Source organism: Lichenostomus cassidix, chromosome 3 (genome assembly GCF_008360975.1).
Source record: "Lichenostomus cassidix isolate B80296 chromosome 3, HeHo_3.0, whole genome shotgun sequence".
In the NCBI taxonomy this organism is placed as follows: domain Eukaryota; kingdom Metazoa; phylum Chordata; class Aves; order Passeriformes; family Meliphagidae; genus Lichenostomus; species Lichenostomus cassidix.
The window spans coordinates 13,571,690-13,598,598 of NC_139483.1; the positions used below are offsets into that span (position 1 = coordinate 13,571,690).

General features: G+C 40.3%; 1 protein-coding gene across 13 annotated transcripts in view; it reads left to right on the plus strand.

Moving 5' to 3' along the window:
- The window catches only part of NRXN1 (neurexin 1), a 670,457-nt gene that overhangs the window by 624,025 nt on the left and 19,523 nt on the right, over positions 1-26,909 (plus strand). The window lies entirely within an intron of this gene.

The window sequence follows — 26,909 nt, forward strand, 5'->3', positions numbered from 1 at the left end:
CAGTAATGCACCAAAATTGGGGAAACTGAGGAATAAGTTCATGGGCAAAGTACAAACCTCTTTCATGTTTTACATCAGTGAGGTGGCAGCAAGGAAGGGGTGGGAGACAGCCCAGCCAAGATCAGAGCAGGCCAGTAAAAATATCCCTTCCGGTGAGCCGCGCTGCCAAACGCAAATCTGTTCTGTGAGCTCGATGTCAACGTCAACCGCCGCATCCCGGGGAACTCACTTCCCCTGGCCCCTGCCAGCTTCACGGAGGTTTGCAAAGCCAAGCAGAAAAGTGCAGCTTGTGATTTCCTAGAGGATGTCCATCTGCCCCTGAACAGCCTGAGCAGCCCAGGGCCCTCGCTGACAACTGCGTCGGCGGAACCGTCCTGGGCAGGAAGGGCACAGTGCTAGGGTTCTACACCCGTATTCATCTCTAAGATTAGCCCTGAGAAACACAGTTTGGATGCTTTAAATGAGTTTAAACTCAGACTGGACCACTGGGAGATCTCCACAGGAGTCCCTGGGCATTTTCAGGCCATGTTGAATTATGGTTGCCCTGTTCGGTTTTGGTTGGGAAGAGACTACAGGAGAGCATTTCTGTTACTCCTCTTTCTATTTATTGAAGCCATTCTAGCTAACTTAACAGTAAGATGTTTCTGCAAACTCTTGGAGGGGTCAGGGTGCACGAAACAGCTAAGAGAGAATCTGCATAGTTTGTTATTTTTCTGCAGTATCTTAAATGCTAGGTTGCCAGTTGCACCATTTTTACCTAGAGGCATGAAAAAAGTAAGATGCCAGTTTTTCTTTATGCTGCATTGACAGTTGTCATCTTTACCAGCCCTGACTCTTCCCTTTGCAGCTTCACCTGTGCAGCAAATGTCTGTTGCTGCACATTTCCCCTTTCTGCCAGGGATATCTAGGGAATAATGTAAGTAAAGTGGTAGCAGAGACATCTGAAAAGGCTGCAAAGGTGACCTTTGCAAAATACTCCTTCAGGGTTACTGGGGAGGACGTGTGACATTCAAGTCTCACTGTTTTTGTGCACCAGACGGTTACAAAAGAAATAATAGCAACTTTTAAGCCCATAGGAATGTATCTGTCATTTTGTCTAATCCTTGCTTTCTGGCAACCTAAAATAGGTGACTGAGATGGTAACCTGGTCCTGAAAAAGTCTGAGACAATTTTCTTGTGTCCAGACTGTCTGTACTATCTGTTCCCCATTGCTATTTAGGTGACTTATCTGAGCCAGGAGTGAGAAGCAGCTTTTATGACAGTGGAAGCTTTCTTCTAGTGTGCAGCCACTGCAGGATGAGGAGCTGTGGAAGCTGATCTGTGACCCTTGCTCCTGCCTTGCATTGTGCTGAGACTGACTGGACTGCTCTAGTAGACTTTGTCTTACTCTTTTTATAGCCAGGTACCCAGATGGCCTCAAGGATTAAAGTCAGCTTTTCAATTTCAGGTATTGCTGTACTTGGAAATGGGAAAACTGAAAGTAACCTGGGTAAATAATCTAAAAATATAGTGGGGAAGTGACTAATTCCTCTTGGAAGCCTACCTCAACTGTAATTCATTTCAGTTCCAAGAGAAGACTTTCACTTATTTGTGATTAATTAGACAGAACCATCTTGAGATCACTAAATAATAAAACGACTCTGGGAAAAAAAGTGTTTTCCCCTTGAATGAACTATAAGCAGCTTCATTTTTTCCCCAGACTATCAGCCCATGGCATATGCCTGGAATACTGCTGAGCTATGGAGAGCAAAATGGAAAGATGTTGCCTTAGTAGTGTTGATAACCAGAGTAAGAGCAGGTGAAGCTGTGAAAAATGTTAGATAAACAATGTTCTCACAATGGGGAGACTGATGTCATTCAGAGCCTGTCTAGAATCTGCTTCTCTCTTGGCACTTCGGATCCTCTTCTTTCAGGTCCTACTTCCTTGCCCAATCAGTCTGCAAGTGTGGGATTATCTCTGTTTCTACCTTGACTGTAGAAAATCCTGATCCTTCATGTATTTCTGGGAACTTTACGTTCCTTATTTATTTATGGATATGCCAGATAATTTCTAGATTTTAACTGAATTTGAGGATTGAAGCAAGAATTGGACAAAACAGTTATTAATCCCATTATTCTGCCATTTTTGAGAACATTTGTGTCATTGCTAAACTAACACCCATTCAATTCATGGTTAGCTTTGCAAAGTCCCTTTTATTTCATGTGGTCTTACATTAAAACATTACTGCCATCACTTTCAGATATTAAAAGTAATTTTCCTTTCCCATGAATATTCTCTCATGGGCTTTTCCTCCAGTATCAGCATCCCAGAACAAGATATCTACCTAATGGAGGGCACTGGGAATGACAAATAAATTGTGTCTTGAGTTGAATTTATCCTGAATGTTAAAGCTGTCTGTCCAATAATTATGTTAAAAAAAGTGTAATTATGCTTGCATTATCCAGGTGCCATTTGAGTTACTCTCAATTCAGTGTTTTGCATGTATTGTATGGATTGAAATTAGCTAACCAGTCACTGAGGTGCTTCTTTGGGGTCAGGTGGACTTCTTCCTCCCAGTGACGGTTTGCTAATTTTAAGGTAACATTTCTTCCTCCTGTTAATAGTTTTGATTGTTTGTTAAGTTTGAGTTCACATTTCTTCCTCCCGGGAATGGTTTTGCATGGATGTATGCTTAATTGTATTAATGCTAATTGCTGGGAGGAGGGATGATATTCTTGGGAGAAAGGAAAAGCAGGAATATCCTGTGAGCCCTGCAAAATAACTGGGAGTGGGAGTTAAGGAAACTACCACATGTTCTATATATGCTGGCTTTTGTCTCTGCCCTCAGAGGGAGGTCCTATAAATTAGACATGGCTGCCAAATATGATGTTTAGAGCCATGGCAAGTAGGGAGCTCAGCGGCCAAAAGAAGCTTGGGGTTTTTTCTTCTCCTTCATGAAGTCATGTTGACCTATTGAAAATGTTAGCAGCTCCATCAGTTGCTGGATCTGATTTCCATGTAAGCTGTTCTGGCTCTGGAATACTGGACAGGATGCTCTGTTCAGCAGATGTTCTGTTTCCAACTATCAGAGAGGGATTTCACAGGGGTGGTGAATTTCCTTCAAGGTGGAGGAGCACTGATGTTCCCCCTCGTGCTGGTGGCCTGATTTCTGGCTGTCAGCGTGGGGTGTTTGCCCAATCCTCTCCTTTGGAGGAAACCAGCCAGCTCTGGATGCTGAATGGAGCAAAATGCTGGCTCCATCCCAAGGATCTCTGATTTTATTAGATTGTTTATATGAAGCCGGTGGCTCACTGAGTACCAGATACATTTTAAGTCTTTATCAGTGAAGTTTTGTTTGTCTCACACTGCAGAGGTCAAATCAGGGGAAACAGTGGTGCTCTCTTTACCATCAATTTCATGCCAATTAAAATCTCCAAATAAGAGTCTTGTAACTGTCTCTGCTGCCCTTGGTAGCACAGTCTCTTCTTCATTTTATTTTTTAACCTCATTTACAATGGAAGACTGTTATACTCTAATTTCAGAACCAGCCCCCCCCACCTTGATATTTCTGGGAGCAATACTTGCTTCTTCTGTCTGTTCTTTCTGGCTGAAAATTCAGCTGAGTATCCCTGCATCTGCCCTTGCTCTGTACCTGATCCTCTGGCATTGCACATTATGCCAGGAGCTCACATAGTAGTCCCACTACTCTGAGCCATATCACTATGAAGAGGAAGGGGTCTCAGTGCTTTCAGTACATTTTTAAAACAAAGCAGCCAACATTCTATAACCCACCTGCCTTCCACCAGGATCCCACAAGCCTGCCAGCTTTGATTCCTGCCTTTGCACACCATGCCTGTGCAGGAGGCACCCTTTCCAAGGTCACCCAGCAGCTTTTGTGCTCAGAAAACTGATGAGGGGTTATCCAGAACAACAAAGTGAAAAGGCTCTGAAAGGATTCGTCCCTCAGCAGGTACTTTGAATCTTGCATGCAGCTGTGGGCTACAGCTGTGGAAGTCACAGAGAGTTATAAATTAGCCTTGTGGGGAGAGCTAATTGACAGCTTCTCCTCCAAAACAAGATGCTTTTGTGCAGTGAGTATGTGTGTGCGTGTTTTCATGCTCAGGTGGAGTTGTAAAAATATTTGATACATGATCTGCCATTTTTCCTGCAGTGATTCAGCTGCGGAGGACAGCTTATACATTTGAGAGTGATCACAGATAGCCTTCAGCCCTGATGCAAAGAAAAAAGATTGTACTGGGGTAAACTGATTTCAGACAGAGAATTTTCTTTGGACAGATGTGCTATTCACAACATCCTCAAGAGCACCTGAGCATAGTAAACACTGATTAGTGGATTGGAGGTGATGGAAGAGAGGATTAATTAAATAGTAGAACATTATAATGTTTATGATATGAGCTGGTGATTGGGAAACCAATCTTGGAAAAACTCCTGTAGCCCCTTCAAAAAAAAAACCACAAAAAAACAACCTGAGAAGACCAGGGCATCTTAAACTTCCAGAAAGAGAAATCTCTTCAGACACTTTAGAGTTTATCTTTGTTGCATTCTGAGACATGAGAAGGATACCAAAATGCCATTGCCAAATAGGGATGGTAACACATGGATGCACAGAAAGAGGATTCAGGCTGCAGCAGGCAACAGGGAAATTTTATTTTCTTCTTTATGAAACATTCAGTTCCAGCAAGACCTGAATAGAAAGTACATGCAGGCAGGCATTGACTCCATGGATTACAGCACACATTCCTTGACATTTACTGTCCATCTTTGTACCACAATGAGGTTTGCAAAGATGAAGTATTAAACAGAGAAGCAGTTTGTGGCAATCTGCAAAGTCCCACAGTAGTGTATTTATCCCCAGGAAGGGCTGTGGTGATGCTGAAAATTGTTTAATCCAGTTTGTGTTTTCCCAAAGCCTTAACAAGAAAGAACATAAGCAGGTGTGAGTTGGACTGCTCTGGGGAGGAATGCAAGCAGCCTGGAGAGCTGATATGAAGCTGAATCTGCAGTTGGTTGGTACCAAAATTCACCAGAGAACTCAAAGACAAGGCAGGGTGGGATTGTTTCAGCTGATGCTAGTGATCCATCTGGCATTTATCTGTCAGGTGCTGTTGTGCTGCTGGAAGCAACCAGGTAGCAATGATGCCTGATGGGGAATTTCACAAAATGGGAGTTTCCTGCCTGTGAACAAATGGGCAGCAGAAGAGAAGAGTTTGCTTTCACAGCTGAGCAGGGAAAAGTGAGAGGAATGTCAAGCTCAAAATAAAGTAGCTGAGATCCAAAGTTTCCAACAGCAAGAGATCCAGAAGTGGTTTCTTTTAACTGTAGATGTTATTTCAGCCAACCTTTGGAAGGCACATTGGAAACCCTTTTCTGTGTGTGGCTCTTGAGATGCATGACTTAATATAAGGCACTGGGGTCGAATTGGGGATTTTAAAATAAAGTTAGGGTTTAGCCAGGTTTTGGTCAGGTTTAATAAAATAGATATCCTTTCCCCTTTGTTCACACAATGTAGCCATTAGCAGAGAGATGTTTATATTAAATGTGAAAATTATGTGGTACAACCTGTAATGTGCAACTAAACTGTTGGAGAGCTTTATTTCATAAAACCCATTTTCCGTGTCCAAAGTAACATTGCAAAGAAAATTATACCTGGTAGATTGGGACATGTATACCTTAGCAAGGTCTTCAAACCTTTTCCATATGAGACTTTGTGGAAAGAGAAAAAAATGGACTGGAAAGCTTATCACTGTGGAGGAACTCTAGAAGAAGTCAGGAAAACACAAATTTTACAGAAAGTTCATAGTTGTTCATTCACCCACACAGGAACTTATTCACAGTTACCTAAGAGAACATAAGGCTGAAAAAGAATTTCTGGGTCATAAAGTCCAGTCTGTTCCCAAAGTTCTCCAGCATTGCAGTTTTAGATGGACCTTTCTAGCAGTGAAAATGTGTTAGACGGCTTCAGGCAGGAAAAAATGCCCAGCTCTGCAAATTTGGACCTTTAAATTAGCTGTTTAGAAATGCTGAACAGTGAACATATTTTTCTGTTTTATTTTGCTGTCATTTCACTAGGCATTGTTTTAATGTAGAAATACCTAAACAAATTACAAATCCAAAACATAAGCATAAACATAGTTATATTACTGCAATGAGAACTTGCATTGCTAGTTCCTAACCGAGCCTAAAGTAGATTATTGTTATTGGACATTTTTTCAGATGCTTCTTTCCTGACACCAGCAGTTTTCAGGTCACTGATCCTCCTTCAGCATTGGTGGTTTTTAAAAGTCATTGCCATTTTGTGTTTATTACAATAATGAGGGTAAAACATTTTGGGGGAGTTCATGATGCATTCTGATTTTACATATCTGTATTTACAAAGATAGCTTGACCCTGACAACGTCTCCTGGCCTCTGGGCTGGCCTTTCACAGTCATCCCAAGGAAGACATCCATTAGCTGAGAAATATTTCTGTGTATTAACCAAAGTAGCCTGTTAGCAGCAGTACATTTACTTAAGATGTCTCAGTAATAGTGCAACAACTGGCCGAATAGTCCTGTTCCAGGGGCTTCTCTCAGAATGACCTGGACTTCTGCAAAACTGTCTGTTAAGAACATAGAGGCTGGTAGATAACCTTGGTCTTCATCTCAGGAAAATTCCCTCTGCCACCAGTGGGGGTAATGCCCAGTTAGACCTAAATACATTGTTAGTGGAATTATACCAGAGGAATTCATCCTTGCTTATGAAAAGTTCTACTTAAATCCAGCTGATATTATGGGAGGGGAGCAGGAGTGAGAGATCAGTTTAAAGAGCAATTAGGGAAAGAATTTACTTGTAAAGCAATTTTGTCTTTTACTGTTTGATTTGGAAATTATTTTAATTATCTTTCGTTTAAGATATTTGAACCTTCAATGAAAACAAAAAATTAGATGCTGCCATTAGAGGGAAATCACACTCACAACAAAAAGCAGACTCAGATGCAGGAGTTGGTACATGATGCTGAAGCCACCTCTGTCTCTCAAGGACTTGATTAAAGTGGTTCTTGCATTTGTGAGCATCTGGGCATTTTATTCCTTTATCTCCTTTCTTTCTTAAATGTCCTTGTGCTTTAGCATCTCTCATGTGAAGAGCAGCAAAAGTAGTGTGGGTCAGATACAGGAATTCCTATCTGCGTGAAATCCATAAACTCTTCAATGCCCAGTGTAGATTAGCTCCTAACAGAGATGGCTGTAGGTGTTGGCACTTCTGAAGCATCACTGGACTTCAGTGGGAGAGGAAAAGAAGTCAAAAAACCACAACAAAATGAAAGTTGCTGTTTTACCTAAATGTCTCTATACTTTGTCTCTCCACAGTATATATTATGGCATGAAATATTGATTTGTTGCAAGACATGGTTCCGTAGCTTATTTGCTTAACTTCTGCAGTATTCTAATGAAAATCCAATTCGATTTTGACAGGGTAAGGCTGTAGTTTTAAAGGCAAAGTGGCAGATTTTTAGATAGTGATTCCTTGAAGAGTGATTATAGAGACAGTTGCTTATATAATTACTGCATTATATGTATGTTACCAGTGTTACATGACATTAAAATCAGTCATTAATCCGTTCTTATTATCCCCAGTAGCTAAAATCTCTGGGAAAGAGAAAAGTAGAGCAACCAACATGAGAAATAGAACAGGTCCTCAAAGGAGATCCTGATTGCTTAAGAAAATGTGATACCATGTCTGATAAAGTTGCGTTCATGTATTTCAGAGATCCTGTCATTCTGCTTTGCAGATAATTTTCTTATCTAGAGCAATTAGGGCTATTTGTTGCTTTCATGGTTCTATGTTTTAATGCTGAGGAGCAGCTGCTGCTGTCACTAAAGCAGTGTTTTTCTCTTGGGTATCTCAATACCAGCCCATCTCTCAGCTGTGCACTGAAGCATTGCAGCTCTTGCTTCTCCAAGCTAAAGAGGCTCTCTTCCCACATGAGGCAGAGCAGGAGGGGCTGAAAGAAAGGCTCTTGGAGGCCATGGGTGACTGCCTGTGGAAAAAAAAGCAGGGACTTATGCAACTTAGTTTTATTTTTGCAATGCATAAGGGGAGGGGAGTTGGTCGAAGTACTTGGACTTGCGACAGAAGTAATGAGTTCCCTGGATCTCTAGGGCTTCTAAATGTGTTTAGTTCTTAGCAAGAAAAAGTGGGAAGGTTAAAACCATTGCATGCAGGGCACAGCATCTCCAGAACTAGACCCTTCTTGATGTGGGAAAGGCAGCACAGACTTTGAGGGTCTGAAGCTGAATACAGCTCTTCATCAGTCTTAGAACTGACATTTTAATGTGTTTTTGAGTCATACAGTAGTGACCTACGTGAAAGTAGCTGCGAAACGATGAGTATATCTCTCTAAGTATTATGAACTGCAGGGATTAAACAGAATCTCCCCCAAACACACACATGTTCACTCTGCCCATTTTCTAGTTCACTGTGTACAAGAGAGGAGTTAAACATTTAGTCATTTCCTCATCTGCAGGTAAGATTATGTGTTCTTTTAAAGTATTCTTTTTTAATTAGTGGTTGAGGTGCTGGGAAAGAAAAACAAACCAGCACCTGTGGGTTCAAAGTTTTACCTGCAAGGCTAAGCCTTTGCTGTGCAGGCAAACCCCATCACTTGTGCAGGCTATTGTTTGAACCAAACAAGTTAACAAGTTTCAACCAGTATTAATTAGCTTCTTTTTTTTTCGTTTTCCCCCACAATAATTTCTCTGGTGTTTGCTCTGTGCTTAGCCAGGTAAAGTAAACATTAAATCTCAATTAAGATTGCTGTACTCATCAAGCAGAAATTCTCAGTTGCATTCAGTTCCACTGCTTTTGGGAAAGCAAAGCTGTTGTTTTGCATGAGATGGATGCATTACATGTTGTCCTCAGGCAGTGGACAACAGGCTTTAATCTAGTCCCTTGAACACAGCGAAGTATGCTGCAATAGATGTGCTTGGGAATAAAATACTGTAGTGGATTAATTGCAGGCCTGCTCGGGTTAGGTGTGTTGTGTAATGTCAAAGTGTGTCCTTAGCACAGGGAGCTTTTTTCCAGGGATGGACAGCCTAAAGAAGGGTGGAGAAGCAGACTCAGCCAACTGCAGTGTGGCTGCAGTAACAGCTGGTACTTTGGTGTGTTCACTCAAACCCCACTGAGAGTGGAAAACCTCAGTGGAAAACCCTGCGTGCTGGGAGGGCATTCATGTATCACAGTGGAATTCATGATCTTAAAAACAAAAGTATGGTACAATAGTGGAAAGGTAAGGTTTGTTACAGATGAGCCCCTCAACATCTGTAACAGAACTGGGAGTTGTGGTGATCCCTCACTTGCCACCAAAGGTTTGAGGTGCTGCCAGTGCTCTCTCCTCCCATCATGGTGTCAAAGTGCCAGTTCTCATTTGCCATCTGAACTGGGACATCCAGTTGGACCAAAATGTGTGGGAGCAGTGGGTGACTTCTTGGTGCTTCGCTTGAGAAACATGCAGTGAGCATATTTTTGGCAGGGCCACGTCTGACAGTCACGGTGGGGTGGGACTGTGGCTCTGTGTCTCTGCCTTTCTCCGCTGCTGGTGCAAAACACGGTTTCCCTGGAGAATTCATGTCTCTCTGAGTGTGCTGAGAAAGTGTTTGTCACTGCCTTAATTTGCCAGGAAAGAGGGCTGCCTTGCCTTGCATTATGGAGAAGAGCCCTGGCTCATTTATATGCAGGCAGCCAAGCCCAGGGAGTTTTCAGCATCCTGTGAATCGCACTGGGGGATGCTTGGCCCAAAACAGCATCTCTGCATTTCATGCTGAAGCTTGACCAGAAGTATGTGATGTGTGTCAGACAAAGAGTAATTAAATTTGTTTTTAAATAAAAGATAAATAGACGGAAAACACAGACTTGTTCACCTGGGTCCTCCGAAGGTTTTTGGAGCACATCTTTTGCTGTGGAACCTTGAAGAAGTAAAAAATTATATAATTTTGTCTGTTCAGTGAGCTGAATTATTCATTTGAAATGAAAATATTTTATAATCATGTTTCAGAAAATAAGTGTGATTTCTAGGCAACTATGCCTAATAAGAACCCTGTGGTATGAAATCTAGTCTATGACTGCTAAATAGTTCTCCATCTTAAAGCTGTGCTGGGCTATGTGTATTTTTAGGCATCCTATCAATAAATATTTTATAAAGTGCTGCAGACAGTCAAGGGAGGAAATGTTCTGTTGCAGAGGAATCCAATTTCAGGTTCCCCATAAAATGATGTGGTTTATAGGGTTTGATATCAGATACAAAAACAAGGATGTTATATAAAATGTATCAGATGTTATCACTGAAGAAACCCCGCAGTGTTGTGAATAATTTGTGATCCTTCAAAGAAAACTAGAAGGGCTCTAAGCAGGCCGTGTAGTGATAAATATCAATCTACATGTGTTCCTATACTGATGAGAAAAGGTATTTCTTACTTTTATTAGCAATGAGGTCAGGTTAGTTGTAAAAGAAGACAAACAATTGTTAGTGATACTTACACTGCATGTTTAATGGAGAATAAATACTGCAAATGCTCACTAGACTGCATATGCTGTGGAAAGGAGCCTACCATCTTCAAGTCAGTATTTGAGGGTTGCAATCCCTTCTTGCAGGCTTTGCTCCAGCATTTCCAAAACTCCTAGTTTGCAGCATCGTGTGGTGGCGGCATTTGCTGTAGGTGCATCTTCTGTGCGCACGAGAACCGCCTAAAGCTCAGTCTGCTCCTGTTAAGTTGATGCAGGGGAAAAACAGCCTTCCTTAAGTACAAATTGGCACACAGAGCTGAAATTCAGCTATTAGCGTCGTGTTATAACAGCACATTTAGCTCTGGGAGCAGAATGAGTGTAAACACCGCGTCTGCCGGCATTTGCCGCGCCCTGTTGAGCTGGGGAAGCAGCTGCTGGTGGAGGAGAGGAGGCAGTAGGGGCAGTGGAGTGGTGGTGGAGGTGCTTCCTGCTCTCTGGCAGGTGGGAGCTGCTGGCTGGGCCCCCTGTCCTGCCTGTAGGAAGCAAAATGCTTGTTCTTCCCTGATGACCCACTTGGAGAGTACCAGCCACCCTTTTCTTCGTGGTGGCTTGGTGCTTGCCTTTTCCTTGAGGTGTTTTTTGTGTAAAGCCATGTTGGTGTTGCTTAATCAAAACTGAGCCATGGGTGCAGAAGATTCTAGGGGGAAGAAACCATTCGCTCTCTGTCCTGCTGTTTTAACTGGAAGCTGCTGCATAAAGCTAAAAGTGCAGAGCTGTGCACACCAAGGTGGTAATTTCTCCTGAAGGAAATCCATAACCAGAAAAGGATTTAAGACTGCAGGGAAGGCTTTCATTTCCTTTGCTTTTTCCAGTGCTAAACCCCATATGAATTAGGAAAATAGCAGTCATCTAATGGAAAGCATGTATTTCCTATTGTCATCACAGAAAACAGAGATTTCCTAAGTTCTGTGTTGGTTTAAAATGCTAGGATTGGGGGGCATTTGGAGATTTTTTGTGTTTGCAAGCAAATGGTAGGATAGGAGAGGGCATGACAGCAGGCTTCTGCTTGGGTCTACAGCACTACAGCTACCTGGCACTGTGGCTAATAAAGAAAATGGGAGCCAAGTTTAAAAATTGCAAAAGAAGAAAGAATCACTCGGTGTCAGGGTGTCCCCCATATTACAAGATAGGAATTACAGATGAGTTTTCTAGACATGTTTTCCCCAGTCAGTAAAGCCTCTGAGACTGTATATGTCCATGTTTCTGTCACCCATCAAGAGAACTGTACTTTTAAATGTTAACCTCATCCTCTCCTCATCTATTTTTAATGTGGGGAATTGGGTAGGGAAGCTAAAGAGCAGCTCTGTACACATCTGCTAATTATTGAAATCAGTTACCACTTGTTTTATTGTCTGGAGTTCTGAAAAAGGAAAAAAAAAAATGCTAGGGGTTAACAGGACAGCCTGTATGCTCTGAAAACAAAGCAGGTACTTCCAGACTGAACATTAGCATGTGTCAAGTGTGTTTTAGAAAATGCCTTTGCCCTATGACCTGTAAAAATACTACAGGGAGTGACTAGCCTATTACACATACTGATAGATGAGGTTAAGAAGTGTGACTTTCTCGTGTTGAAAAGGGCTTGTGAATTTTATTTCCAGAAAAAAAGCTAAATGATTGCATTGCTCAAAAACGTTCAGTTAGACATAGGTTTGTTTTTTTTTCCCTAGGATTTTCAGCCTCCCAAATATCTGAGTGTAATTTGCCTAAATAGGTATTTCAGACCTACTTTAATTCAGCCGTTGCCACGGAAGGCTGTAAAGAACAAAGGAGGGAGGCTGCAACGTTTTCAGTGTGCTGAAGCAAAATATTAAGACATGCTGAAATATGTGTATGCTAAGTTGATAGGCTGCAGATACTGGGAAGGAAATCTTAAGGAACAGCCTGGCTGTGTATCTCATGGAGTTTAGTGAGAGGATCTCATTTTGGTAAGCAGAACACGGCCAGCTCCTCTGTGGCCTTGTTTTATGTAGGGCACTCACTTTGTACCATGATGGATCTTTCATTACCAAAGACTTCATTGTGAAATTAAGCATCATGCCCTCCTAGGAGCCATCCTGTTCTGGCTGCTGAAGCAGTTTTAAAGTATAAGATCAATTAATTAAGTTAATTGGGGCTTAAAGTACGCTTGGTTGAAGAAAGATCTTGTAGCTGGCTGACTATATGACTTGAGCACCCCAAAGAATCTGGTCTGCAGATGTAGTTAGCCCATTGTCTGTGAGTTTTATGTTCATAGATTGTTTTGCTAAACTGAACTAGCTTCAAACCTAAACCCTCCCAATGTATGGGATACTTTGGCTCTGAGGTTTTGATTTCAGGCCTGAAGCTGCTCGTTAATATCATAAGCATTGCACAATTGCATTTATTTTTAATGAATGCAGCCAAGAAAATTTAGTTTAGCTGAGCAGTGAAGTATTATTAAATGGACTAAATACATGCAAGGGTGATTCAGATATTTCTGCTTTATCTGCTGCTTGGGCTTTTGAGAATACTTGAACATTGCATTTTCACACCCCTTGTTTATGCTGAATCGTAATAAAATTTTGCCTCAATCTAAGTTTTTCTTCCTTTGCTTCCAAATATTAATCTGATCTTAAATAACCACTATTCAAAGCAGACCCCATTTGACTAATATATTATGCACAATAATTCAGGAAATGTAATTGATTACTTTTAGAATATATTTATTTGACTTTGCCTTCACAGAAAGGAGCAGTTAAAATATCTAATTGAATGCACAGATATAAAGGGTTTTTCTGAGCATGATTAAGTATTAGTAACAAAACTATTCTTCCATTCCTAGTTGTTGGAAGTACATCACTGTAAGTAATTTACAAATCTTATTAGGATACAGTGAGCACCAGGCAGTTTATATTCTGGTTATGAACAGCATGCATGAGCTGAGCAGTAGATTTGACAGCTAAGCTGCCACTGATGCACCTTCCCACAAATAATTGCTGTAGCAACATTGTCATAATGTCTGAGATCTGCCTCCCTTGGGTTTGCACATGAAGTTTTCTTTATGGTGAAAGAAATGCCTTCTCAAGTTGAAATACGCTATAATGGTGAGGCTATTGATGGCTTTTGCCTTTTATATTTTTTTTTTCTTCAAGTAATTAAATTTCAAATGTTGAGAAGCATAATGGAACATTAGGGGAAATCATTTGCTGTCAGTGTCCATTCATCATGAAATTCAGCATTATGTGGTTCCTTCCATACAATTAATCTTTGCAAATTGGTGTGATCAGGTGAAGAAATTCTCTGTGGGGACTCTCGCCTAACTGGTGGAGTTTTTCCTTTTCTTCACCTGAGTGCTTAGATGCTACATTTATGTCCTGTAAAACTCAGTCAAAATAAGGTTCCAGAGCTGTTATTTCTTTCATTTCAAATTGCTGCACATTGTGATGCAGGTTAGTCCTCTGCCTATTAGGAAATCTTTGGCTTACAGCACTGAAATACAGAGTTGTTCACATGCCAGCTTCCTTGAGGCACCCTAATAATACAACTTGCATTTATGCAATGTTTTCTGGCCAGATTCTGCATCCCAATTCCTGCTTTGTGATGTTGGATAAAATTAGCAAGGATGCCCCAGATGGCAAAGGCTGCATAACAGAGTAGCCAAGAAGTACTTGCCTGTTTGGTGTCATAGTGAAAAATGTTCATATGTATCTGAGGACTACTTTTTTGAAAGCTGATCCAGGAGGAGAGGGGTGGAGCAGTGCTTTGCAGGCAGCACCTGTGCTCCTCTCCCTTCCAAGCAGCTCAAAATGTGTTCCTCGGTGTTGAAGCTTATTACAGATATTAAAGTTCATGATACATGGGCAACATTAAGTCAAGAGTGCTACTCCATTATCATTATGATGATCAGAGAGCAACAGATGAAATAATTTCAGCCAGGCTCTGGGGCTGGTGCAGTGAAGTCTGAACAATGACTGCAAAAGGGAGAGCATTGAGGGCAAAGGAGGACTTCGATCATCCGAGCAGGCTAATTAGAAATCTTTCAGCAGGGAGACAAAGGTGAGCAGAGGTTATAAAAAATAGATTTTGCAGAGATATTAGGGAGATGAGAGAGGTCCCGTGCTCCAAAGGACAGACCTCAGGAGAACAGCAGGGGAGGAGGAGGTTGAGTCCCTTGCGTGAGACCACAGAATACTAAAGACAGGAGAAATCAATAACAGGCAACGTGTGAAGGTAGTTTTATAGCTTTGTTCAGATCCAAGGAATCTGGGGAATCTAAGGTATCTGGAGAGTCTAGTGATTGCATGTTTTTGTAAAGATGTTAAAAAAAAAAAAGGAAGAAAACACCTTCGGGTACTAAGGTGTTGTGCTGCAATGCTGAAGGGAGACTGCATTGAAGTTTTCTTAGACTCATAAAAGCTTAAGAGACTTGAATGTAGAATTGAATGTGACCCTTTGCCTGCTGTCCAACAGGAGGAACTCAGGGCACAGTGACAGTGACAAACTAGGCAGTTTGGATGCCTCATGGCGAAGCAGTGAGAAAAGGACTGCAATAGTCTGATTGAATTCAGATGATCTCCCATGTTTGTCTGCATCGTTTTGGTCTCGCAGTTTGCTCTCCTGCCAGCAGTACATGGCTGTTAGAGGCAAGAGAGCTAAATCTGAAGAGCTGCAGCGTAGTGGAGTTTGCTATGCAGTCAGACACAGCGAGATGTCAGAGTGAGTGTAACAGCTTGTTCCCGTGAAGGGTCTGACACATCCTACTGCTGCCTTTACACGTGGATAGATGAACCCAGGCAGTTCCACCTTCTCCTGTGGATGCACAGAGCAAATCCATGGGCTGCCTGGAGGGGCTTACCCTGCCCTCCAAAGGTACGCACAAAATATTTGGTCTTTTCCCTGCAAAATTTATGCACCTGGGAGTTATACCAGTTTTAATTAACTTCATTTGTATCACAGTAACATTCCCATATAGACAGGAGTGACAGACTCAGGGAGTTTAATTATAGCCTTTCCTGACATAGCATGCCTATTTAGGGAGTCAGCTGAATGTTTTAGTTGCACTATCAAGAACTTCTAGATGCCCATCGGAGTTTGAGCCTGAGTCTTATGAAACCCTTTTTATTTTTAAAGAGGAGCATTACGCTATCTTGCTGTTTGCACTCCAATCCAATGAAATTTCCTTGCTTTTGCATTTGTGGTTTTCTCGCTGTATTTCAACAACTCTAAGGTCTTATGAAAAGAAATTTTAACAGATAACTGATAGGGAATGGAAAGGGAATGCCAGGGAATGGAAAGACCTTGTCAAAACACAGTGCCTTACTGAATAACTGGGCTGTGCTTAGACGGTTAATTTCTCATTTTGCCTCCTGTTTTAAATTCTCTGCCACATACCTAGCTATTGCTCAGAATGTAATAATGAAGGTCAAAAATCCAGTCACTTCATGTGACTTAATAATTTTAACTTTTTTTTTTTTTTTTATTACCTCACAGCAAAACTGTCTTTGGAGTATGACTCAGAACGTGCCATGTTGCAGTAAGAACAGCGATTATTCCATAGCCTTAGGCATAGTCAAGTTTAAGATAATTCCCTATGGGTTTGGGCTCTCAGTTTTAAACGATATCAGAAAGAAATTTTGGGCCAGATGCACAACTGAAGTGTGAACATTTTGTTTCTCCAGAACTGTATGGCTTTGCACCAGCTGACATTCAAATATGTTGTTATTAATCTGTACCAGCATTTTATTTAAAATGGCATCAGAATGTGCAGACACAAGCCATGTGAATTAAGGCTTCATGTGAGACTCGAGTTCTGGCATCCCCTAATTGTGGGGTGTTCGTTCCCTTTCACACTTAAAATTTTCCAAATCAAATGTTTTGTATTGTGGTTTTCCGAGTTCCTTTCAAAACAAACAGCAGAAACCTGTTCCACTATGCACTGTGGAACTGACACCCTGAAATGGAGGGTGGAGTCTGTGGATTCACCTGGCAAATTTCTGCCTTTGACTTATGTCCTTTAAATGATGGATCCCCATGGGCTAGACATCTGCAGGAAAGTTGAAGTCTTTGCTAAAGTGCTTAGCAGATTATGATTGATGGTGAAAGGAAAGCTGAAATCTTGGTGCCTTTTCCAATAGCTAAAAATCTGTAATTTTTCCTGCCAACGACTGGTCCAGCATCCTTTGTCCTTATCCTAAACTTCCCCTTGCCACAGTTCTCCATGGCTCTCCATGTGCCACTTTGCTGACCTACTGTAACTCTTCTTCCCTCCATCCTCTCTTCCCTAATTGTCTGTGTCCCCTCAGCCTTACAGCAAGCACAGTGTTTCATTTCTCTTCCCAAGTCCTCCAGCATCTTACCTCAGTTACTTTTCACACATTCTTGGCCCTTCATCTCAGTATCCCATCTTGCCATCATTCCAAGCCTGATTTCTCTCTCCTTCCTGCTCAACTCTGGCCTATTCCTCCACACCACCTAAATGCCATCAACAGCAGTCTGGACAGCACAGGAGAAATTGTCTCCCAGGCCTCAGTTCCTCTCTTTGGTGCTGAAAAACCACTACCAATCCTTTAAAGACCATATTTTTAGGTCCCAAACCCAATGACCTCCTACATGAGCCACAGTTTTTCTTAGCCTGGATAGATATTTATACATGTGATGAAAAATGAAGGTTCCTGGTCAACAGTGTGGTTGTAAATAATATCTGCATGTAAATAATATCACAGCAATCACCTGGAGCATCTCCCAGCTGTGCAAAGCCTGCTGCTTTCCTGGAGTGTTCCTCACCTGAATTTTGACTGCTCTTACTTATAAAATAAAAGCATCATTAACAAACCCAAATACCTCTGTGACAAAGGTACACTTTCAGAAACTGTGCAATTAATAGTGTCTCTGAAACAGTGACTATAATGAAACTTTTTTTAATTGAAAGGCAACTAGGCATTGTTAGTACAGCTAACTAAATGTGTAGCTAACTAACTCTTGTTAGTACTACCAAACTGTACTTGCAGAATGCAGCTCCTTTGTAGAACATTTCTCAGCCCTGCAGAATCAGTAGGTTATTTCCTCTGTATTTTCCCTGATCCTTCCATTGTTTGAGTTTTTTAATTAAAACATTGACAAGGAAATGTGGAAATTTTTTAGTAGTAGAATGGATTACTTAATATTTGAAAAGGTCATATTTCAAAGACAGTTTTGTGGGAAAACAGCTTCAGTTTTGCTTTCCCTGCTTTGGGTAAACCTGTGTAAGCCTGTGATGCTGGGGGATAAAATGTGATGAGGGATCTAATATCTGGGAGGGAACAGTGTGTCTTCTTGGACCCTCAAAAACTTTAAATTTTATTCTTTACTGTAAGACTCAAGGAAGGAAAGTGTTGGCAGTGGAACTGATGGTCATTTTCCTTTAGGAGAGCAAAACTGTGGTTGAGAGTGAGATAGTAGCAGATTCTAACCTTGTCTGATTGACTTAAAATAATTTGTCTTGAGCCAAAGATATGCTTAAATGAACTTGAAGAACATTGTCTGGGTAGGTCAGTGTTAAACTGAAGATCCCATGTTTTCTCTGTTGTGTCAATTTCTCACCTTTCTCTGGAGCAAGGTGAGAATGGTTTGTTTACCCAAATGGCTAAAAAGCAGTGTAGCAGTTTAAGAAGTTTTGTACATTTTTTCTAAAGTTAGAATTTTGTGCTCTGTGTTTTGAAACAAGATAGGAAAGCTTTTTCCTCCCTGAAGATGTGCTAAGTGAGAACAGAGACTCCATGTGAGTTTCAGGAAGTACTCCTTGTGAAGGGCTTTCCTTTCCTTCCATTCTTTTAAGGCCAGTAACAAAATTCCCGTGGATATCAGTAGAGCAAGATATTCTTGCGTGACACAATTTAATAGTCAGGGATACTCATGGTAAGCAAAACTGGCAGCACTGTAATTTTATAAAAAAGATGGAAGTGTAGTTTATAGTTAGTACATTTCTACCTTTTCTGTATTATCATTAGTAAATGAATCACAGAATCACAGAATACTAGGTTGAAAGGGACTTCAAGGATGAAGTGGCCCAGCCAAATCTTAAGTGTCCATTGTTGATTCCAGTAATTTCTCTAACTTTATTAAGTTTTGCTAAGAATGGTCTTAAAATATGTGGTTAAATTGCGAAAAAACCCAAACCCCACAACAACAACAAAAAAGGCTGTGCTAGCAGCTCAATGGTCAATTAAAAGCAACCCCACTTCCCCAACAAAAACTCAAATTGACAATTTTGAAGGTTTTAATAATGCTATGCCTGAGTTTTCTGAGTTTAATACAAATGCAGTAAGACTCATATTCCCAAAATTTGACAATCTCTGCACATGTGATTGGTAATACAGGAATATAAATTAAAAGAGTTGCTATCACTGTTGTAATGTTGCCATTTAATAAGCACAATCTCTCTCTGAGTTAATACGAGAAAGAATCTGCAAAAGTCTCCAATGTGTTTTGTGAGCTCAGAATTAATGGAGACCAAAATGTTTACTTCAGCAAAAGAGATGGCTAAAAATAAAATGATACCAGAAAATAAAAGCATAATGCCCAGAAATATTTCCCTCGTACTTAGAGGCAAAATGATTTTCTCGCCTAGGAGAAAATAATAGCATTGCATTTCATCAACCACATTCTATTCCATATATTTTAGGCTCAGTGCAAATGTAAAAACAAAACAAAAATCAAACTACATTTTTGTTGTTCTGGAATGAGCTGCGGTGTTTATGAGAGAGGAATATGGAAAGGATCTGAAAAGGATCTTGGAAAGAAATCACAAGAGACTTTTAAAGAGTTCACAGATGACCTGTCCCTTGTTTTCAACCTGTTTTCATTACCTGGGGGAAATAAGGGTGAAAGAGGTAAGTTTAAAACTATCATAGCTTCTTCAGTTCAGTACAATCCATAGCAGAACTATTCGTAATCACAGAGTGAAAATTAGCCAACAGAATTATTTCTGGAAACAGAAATGTTTCACCACTGTGAATCTAAAAGTTAGATGAGAAACAAGTAAGGCAGTGACTCATTCCTTCTTCATCCAAGCAGCCATGACTGCTTGCACAAATGGCACAGCATAAATAATAGACATTATGCAGTTAGGTGCCAGTGATTTGGTTACTGTTGCATATCAGTGTTCTGCTTTCAAGGGATAAAGTCCGGTTTTGTGCCATTTCTCTTCATCTGTGGTTTTCTTCTCCAGAACGAGGGAAAAACTAGCCTTGGGCTAGTTGTGCTGCATCCTCATGGGGTTTGCTCTGGGGCAGAGCAGGCTGAGGGATCAGCCAGCAGTTCCCAACGGTACAGAGAGGGTCCTGAGAGCAAGGAGTGAGCTCCTGTTTCCATCAGCCCTGCTGCAGAAGGGAGGCAGAGGGCAGGATGCAGCAAAGGGAGCAATGCACACGTGGTGGAGAGCTCATGCATTGTTTATTCCCAGCCAGCCACCCATCCCCAATATTTGCAGTAGGAGAGACAGATGCAGTTTTGTCTTTTTACTGTACCTATAGTTCTGCATCAGTCAGAAGCAAGACAATGTCATACTGTTTTTTGGAAAGGAAGTCAAACCCTGGTCCATTCATCTGGCACTGCAAAACAAATTTAGGTCGTAATGAATGCAAAGATATGCATGATGCTGACATGACTTCTCGTGCTCAGGTTTTTATGACATGAATTGGCCTTGATGTGAAGGGTGTGGAAGATGGACAGTTCACCCTTGATTGCAGCCAGCTCTGCTTTGAAGCACTAGTCCAGTATTCCTGGTGAACATCAGTTGTTCCTTGATTTAAGTAGTAAATTACCTCAAAAAATGAACTTTCTCCTCCCATTCTTGGGACTCTGTCACTGTGTGGTTGCTGCTTGCTCTGCTTCCAAGAACAACAGCTAGTGCAGGATCAGCTTGTTTCGAGAAGTCCAAAGTAGCCCGTGGTGTTACAGAGTGAAAATTCTGTTGTAGTTCTCCTTATAAGGCCTTTAAATGTGGAAGAGTGGCCAGTGAAAAACATACTAAAGGAGATGTGTGTGTTTTCATTAGTTACCTAGCTGGGAGAGAAACATGAAGGGAAAATAGTGGGATAATTTTCCAGGCAGCAACTCCAAAAAGTTTCAAAAGGGGACAAGAAATGTGACATTCTTAAATAAAATTAATATAGAAATTGGTTTTGGTCTATGTCTGTGAAACTAACATAATCCATATGTTGTAGGAGGTAAGGAACATGACTTGATAGGAAAATGTTTGGACTGTTTTCTTATTTTTTAATTAGTAATGTTTTAATTTTTAATGAAGAGTGCTGCCTGGCTTTCTGTCTAGGTGAAATGTTGCAGCTTTGCCAGCATGTGGATTTTCTCAGCTCTACTTCTGCTTCTTTACAGATGAGACATGAGGCTCTAAGACTTTGACCAAAGCAATTAAATTCAAATTCAGAGCTTAAAGGCACACAGTTTCTTTGACATTATTTTACTACAAATCCGTTTCTCAAATATATTCCTACTATTTGTGGCAATTTTGCCCATGAGAATTTAGATGTTTGGGTGGAGGAGGGTGTCTGGAGAAGTAGCACAAGAGCTGCTCTGCATGGAATACCACGGATTTTAAGGCTGCTGTGTGGAAAGATAAACTGTCTGTATGTGGAGGGGTGGAGGCCAGAAATGAGGTGACTCTGCTGGGCTGTGTGGAGCAGGTGGTGCTCCCATCACTGCTGGGATGTGAAGACAGAGGCTGAAGGTGCCCTGCAGGGCATCTGAGGCATCGTCTGGAGTTTTTCACCTTCACCTCCGAGTTTAATTTCTACAGCACTCATTTCACTGACTGAAAGGCCTTATTGTGTTTGGTTGCTATATCCTCGAGGTTTCTTTTTTTTTCCTCTTTCTGTGAGAGGAGCCTATTAATCAAGGCTTTTGCTTTCTCCCAGCTTCGAACACTGACAATTCAAGAAATAACGTGGTAGTGTTAATTAGATCAGAGCCAGTTTTGAGAAAGTGTCTCCATTTTCAGTTACTGTACACTGCAGGGTAATAATATGTCAGCAGTTAGCAAAAGATTTAATAAATATTGTGCGTGTGCTTGAAATATTAGCATTTTAATACCCATGTCCAGAAATAACATTTTTCAGTAGCATGGTGCTGATGAAAATACTTTCTGGATGTGGGTGGACGAGCAGTAATTGATGCACATGTACTTGTTTGACCTATAGCAGGTTAAATACAGCGTTAGAGGCAGTTGTCTAAACAGCAAATCATCCAGAGCTGATATTACTGTTACATCACTATTGCCTCTTTCCCAGCAAACTGCCTCGTGCAGTGGGAGGTTATTAGCACCAGATTAGGAGTACACCTGATTAATGTGACACGTTTGAGTTTCTTTCCACAACTGTCTCCGTAACCAGTCACGAAGATCTGCTTCTACACCGAGAATTAAATTCAAATTATGCAGCCTTGGCTTAGAAAATTGTGCGGTTAATCCCATCCTGAAAAATGAAATCTGAGTTTTTCCACATGAAGGCTTTTGTGATTTTTCATACCCTGCTGGTTTCTGCCAGTGTTCCCATTGATTTAGTTTACTTTATTCTTCTATTTAAAGGGGAAAAAGGGGGAAAAAGAAATTTATTCAAGGGATTGAGTTTTGGGAAAGTCCCTCATTGTCTCAGAAATGAATGTGTCCAGTGCAAAAGTACAAAATTACTGCTCTAAGCTCCTTTCTGTAGATTTTGCATGAACCATATTTTTCAGGGAAAGTTTGCCACAGCTAATGAAGATGACAGTAGTGCATATCTGTTGAGTTACCTAAACCTTTGTTTACACCATGGCTCTAGCTATATTCCCTTCTGCTAAATTGAAGCAGACCTTTATGTTTAAACATCACTTGTAGCTGCTTCTCTCTGAACTAAACTGCAAGTATTTGAATAAGCTTTGTTTTCGGGAGGAAAAATGAAGTAAGCAGAGATGATAATTAAGCATTACAGAAAGGGGGGAAAAGGAGAATAAGAGGTTTAATTTCCTAGTCCTTCATTTGAAAGTATGGTTTCAGACAGTCATTTGCTAACATTCATTGGATTCTTACCCATTAATCTTCCCATAATCAGGTCTCTTGACATCAACTCCCTTGTACCCTGGCACTCCCCTTTTGCTGCCTCATCCCCTTTGCTCCCATGACCTCAGCAATAATTTTTCACTTTTTTCTTTTTTTTTTTTTCCTTCCCCTCCCAACACACCCATGCTCCATCCTCCCATGCCTTTCCCACGCCCTTGATGCTAACCATTGGTGCTGCCTGCCCCTCTCTGTGCCACCCTGCCTGTCCCCATGCTCACCAGACTGTTCTAAACACATGGAGTTTCCCCGGAGGGGCTTTGCAGCCTCGGCAGTGCTCGCCAGGCACCATCTGTTCCCAGCACCTCCTTGGCCATGTCGGGCTCCTGCCTGGCTTTCCTGTGCCTGCCTTCTTTCTGACCTTCCTTCCTGCTAGATGGGAGCATAATTTTGGAAAATGTGCTAGATCAGAGTCTGTGTAAGCACTAGCGCTTCTCAGTAGCATCCTCACCTGACCTTTCTCATCCTCTGCTCCCTCTCACACTTATTTGTTGTCCAAAATCAAACTCTAAGCTCCTCAGAGCAGAACCTTTGCCTTCCAGTTGCCTTTAGCAGCAGGCACAACAGTACTGGCTTCTGATATCATTCAGCAGCAAAGCTGTACAAATAAATAAGGGTTACTCTGAATTACACAGCTGAAGTTCTCATCTAAAATAAAGAGTAGTCACAAGAGGTTGTGCTGGTTATAATTCATATAATAATTTAGGACTGCTAGTTTTTAGCTATTGTGTAATTTGGATTTACTTGCAGTTCTCATTAGATAAAGAATATTATTGAACAAGAAAGGAATAAACTATATTCAGAGTAGCTGTAGGGTGCTGTGATTTAAAGGAGAGCTGGTGCAATACTACAGGAGAAAATACGCAGGATCCATTATACTGTTAATGAATGCACAGCTCAGATTGGTGATTTAATTTTTAGGTCATATTTCTCTTGTACCCTCAGGTATAGTAGACTTCATACATAAAAACTGAGTAAGATGGTGTGTATTTAATCTCAGTCATGCAAAAAAAAAAATGAATAATAATAAAAAATTACTTTCCTGTATTGTTTATTCATTTGCAATTATTTCTTTTAATGACATGGCACTCAAAGAGCACTATTAGAAGGGCACAGCCATATTTTCTGGTACTAATCTTGAACCAGCGGTAGTAACCTTTGAGGCAGCTTGATATTTATCCATAGCTACAGACTGTCACTCTATTTAAGCCATGACTACAGCGTCATTTTTTCATCTGGCCAGGAGCTTTCTTGAAATAGTCACCATTTCCTTCCTCAGGCAAGGTGGCAGATTGGTGATATTTTAAACTGTCTCTTGGCTGAGAGACAAATCCCAGTTTCTTTATTTTTGCAAGCAGACGTAGCTGATGTAAGCAAGACCTGTTCCTGCAGGGGCCACACCCCTGAATTGATATCAGAACCAACATTCTGCAGCCATTTCTAGTTTTACTAAATGTGGGATGGTTTTGGATACATTTTTAAATATTCTAATATTTTTCTAGCATCCTTTTTCTGGAATGTGTACAGATGTCCAACTTTTTACAGATCCACATTTTACAGTGGACTGCATTTTAAATCATACAGTTTTATCTGTAAATTGAATCTGAAATGTCTCTGAAAATGCACAAAGAAAAGAAGAAGCCATTAAAAGCAATTCTCTCTGGCCTTTCACGCTGTACACCTACTATTATAATTTTTTTTTTAAATCTCTTACAACTGGAGTATCACTTCTTAAATGAATTTGAACAACTCACCCAAGAGACATTCTAATCCGATCGTGTATGATGATGATACCAGTTGGATGTTATCCTATTAGGCACTCACTGTAAATAAGGGATTTTCCACTGACTTCTAAATCCTTGATTAATGAGAATGCTTGAAGCAGTGTCCTGTAAATTAGCCATAGTGCTAGCAACAATGGCAATTCACTTATGAGAACTGATTGGTTTTAAATCTTCCCATCCAAATTAAAAAGCGTGAGGAAAAGATAATGTTCAGTAAGTGAAATGTATTACTCTATCTTGCATTATTGATCTGCACCCCATGGCTGTCTGACACCCTCAGCTCTAAATCCTGCTCTCTCTTCAGGTAAATTCCCATCAGTCACATGAAGAACTCCAGAAAGTAACTAGCCCACAGTATTTAATTTATGTATTCTTTATATTCTCTAGTGTTTTAGCTAATTCTGAATCGCATTTTGATTTCTGTCAGGCAGACCAATGGCTTTCATTTGTAGTTTGTTCACTGCCATCTCACCTCCTTTGCTCTTTTTTCTGATAAAAACATGTATGAATAGCAAAGAGGTATTTGGATTAGGGGAAAGGGGAGACCAGGGGGAGGTTGTGACACATCTTTTAATTGATACTTTAACTCAAATTCTTCCTGACATATTTTTCTGAAGAAAAACACTTTTGACATCATCTCATCACTTCGCTTCTTATTCAACTACTGGTACTTGATTTATTGCTTGCAAGAAAATTAGCTTTATACCAAGTATTGACTTGAAACATACATTACTTCCTTTAATATTCTGAGAATTAATGAGTCCTTTCTTGACATGCTATATCTGCATTTATTTAAGGTACTATTCATTTCTGTACCCATAATATGCATGCATTTTTATCATTCAAAAACAACCCTTTCTTCTTGTAGAAGTATGAATTCTCTTTCTATAGATTGGAATTAGTGTCACTTTATAAAGACAGTTTTGACACTCTCTTATAAGTAACTGAGCAAAGTACCTCTCAGACATTAAGATACTTAAAGTGTATCATTTTTCTGGTAATTTTGAATTACCAGAATTTTGAATGTTCTGCAAACGGTACCAAAAGTAGACTTAAAGTCTTACCATGCAGTCCTATATCAAGAATAATCAGAGACACTGCAATAATCCCATAAATCTGTCTGATCATTTCTTCTCAGGTCACTCAGGTTACAAGGGTGACTCATCTATCTGTGCATGTACCAAATCACCCCTAATCAAAATTCCAGTTAGACCAGGAGCTCTGAGACCATTTCTTGCTGTGACTACTGTGTATGCATAATACATAATATGTTTAATGGTAATTGTGTAGAGTTCCTCAGTGATCCATTGGTAAATATTCAGAATTCTGGCTACAGGTCATAAAAGTGTAGTCTTGTCCAGTGTTGTGGGTAGACGATAAAATTTGACACTGTGGCTTCACTGACCAAATTGAAACTTTGGGAGATGTATGATACTTTATGTACTTACTATTATGTTTTTATACTTAAGAGTTGTAGGATTTACAGTACAGAGATATTTGCTTATGTACAGGCTTTATTGGTTTCTTTATACTTAAAAGATCCATCGGTTATTTTCCTGAAAGAGACTAAGATACTGGTTTTCAAGCGTAAATGGTTGTAATCTGGGGAAAAGAAATGGACTTTGGAAATTAAAGAGGGTGTTTGCACCTGGATTTTTTCTATCTTTGGTTTTCTACATGGTAGAAAGAAAGCACAACTAGAATGGGTTTTTTGGGTCTTTTTAAATTCTGCAAATCTGCCAAATAATTTTGGCAGTATTTCAGATTTACAGTTGTTTCCCCTAGCTACAAATTTTTCAGCTATAAGGAAAGATAATTTTTGTGATTATGGCATCCGAGCATAGCTGTTGTCTATAGCCTTTTAGATTACCTTCAGCAAGTCACTTCATTCTGTTATGCCTCAGTCTTTTACCTCTAAAATATATTATTATTATAATGGGCTTTTCTTTGTTATGCCTCACATATTAATGAATGTATTCCTGTATCACTTTCCTACTTCAGAGAAGTGCTGAAAGCTTATATTCATTAATATTCTTGAAGCGTGACAAAGTAAAGCCTATTACTGTAATATGCTTCGCTTTAAAACTCTGGTTAGAATAATAATGATAAACAACATGGGTTAGCCTTTGGCCCTGCTGCACAGAAATAAAAATTTTATGTCTTCAGATTTAAACTGATGAAGGAAAACTTTCATGTGTTTTATGCCCCCCCTCTACACTCATGGAGAGATAAAGAAAAAAAAAATTTCACCTTCATTGAAATGGGTTGTTGGGATATTTATCACACAGGAATCCAGGAATGGCTTTTTGCCTGCTATGTCCTTAGCCTCTTGTTTCAATATGATGTAGTATTTTATTCTCTCCATGTATTTCCTTCCATGAGATGAGCAGAAGCTTGAAATGGACAGTTATGAAATGTCTTGCCCATAGGAAAAGCTTCTTCCTAACCTCTTTAGTAATTTCTTGAGAAATGACCAGGTGCATGACAGTTTATATTTCCCTGCTATTATTTCCCTGAGTTACTGTAGACGTTCTTATTAC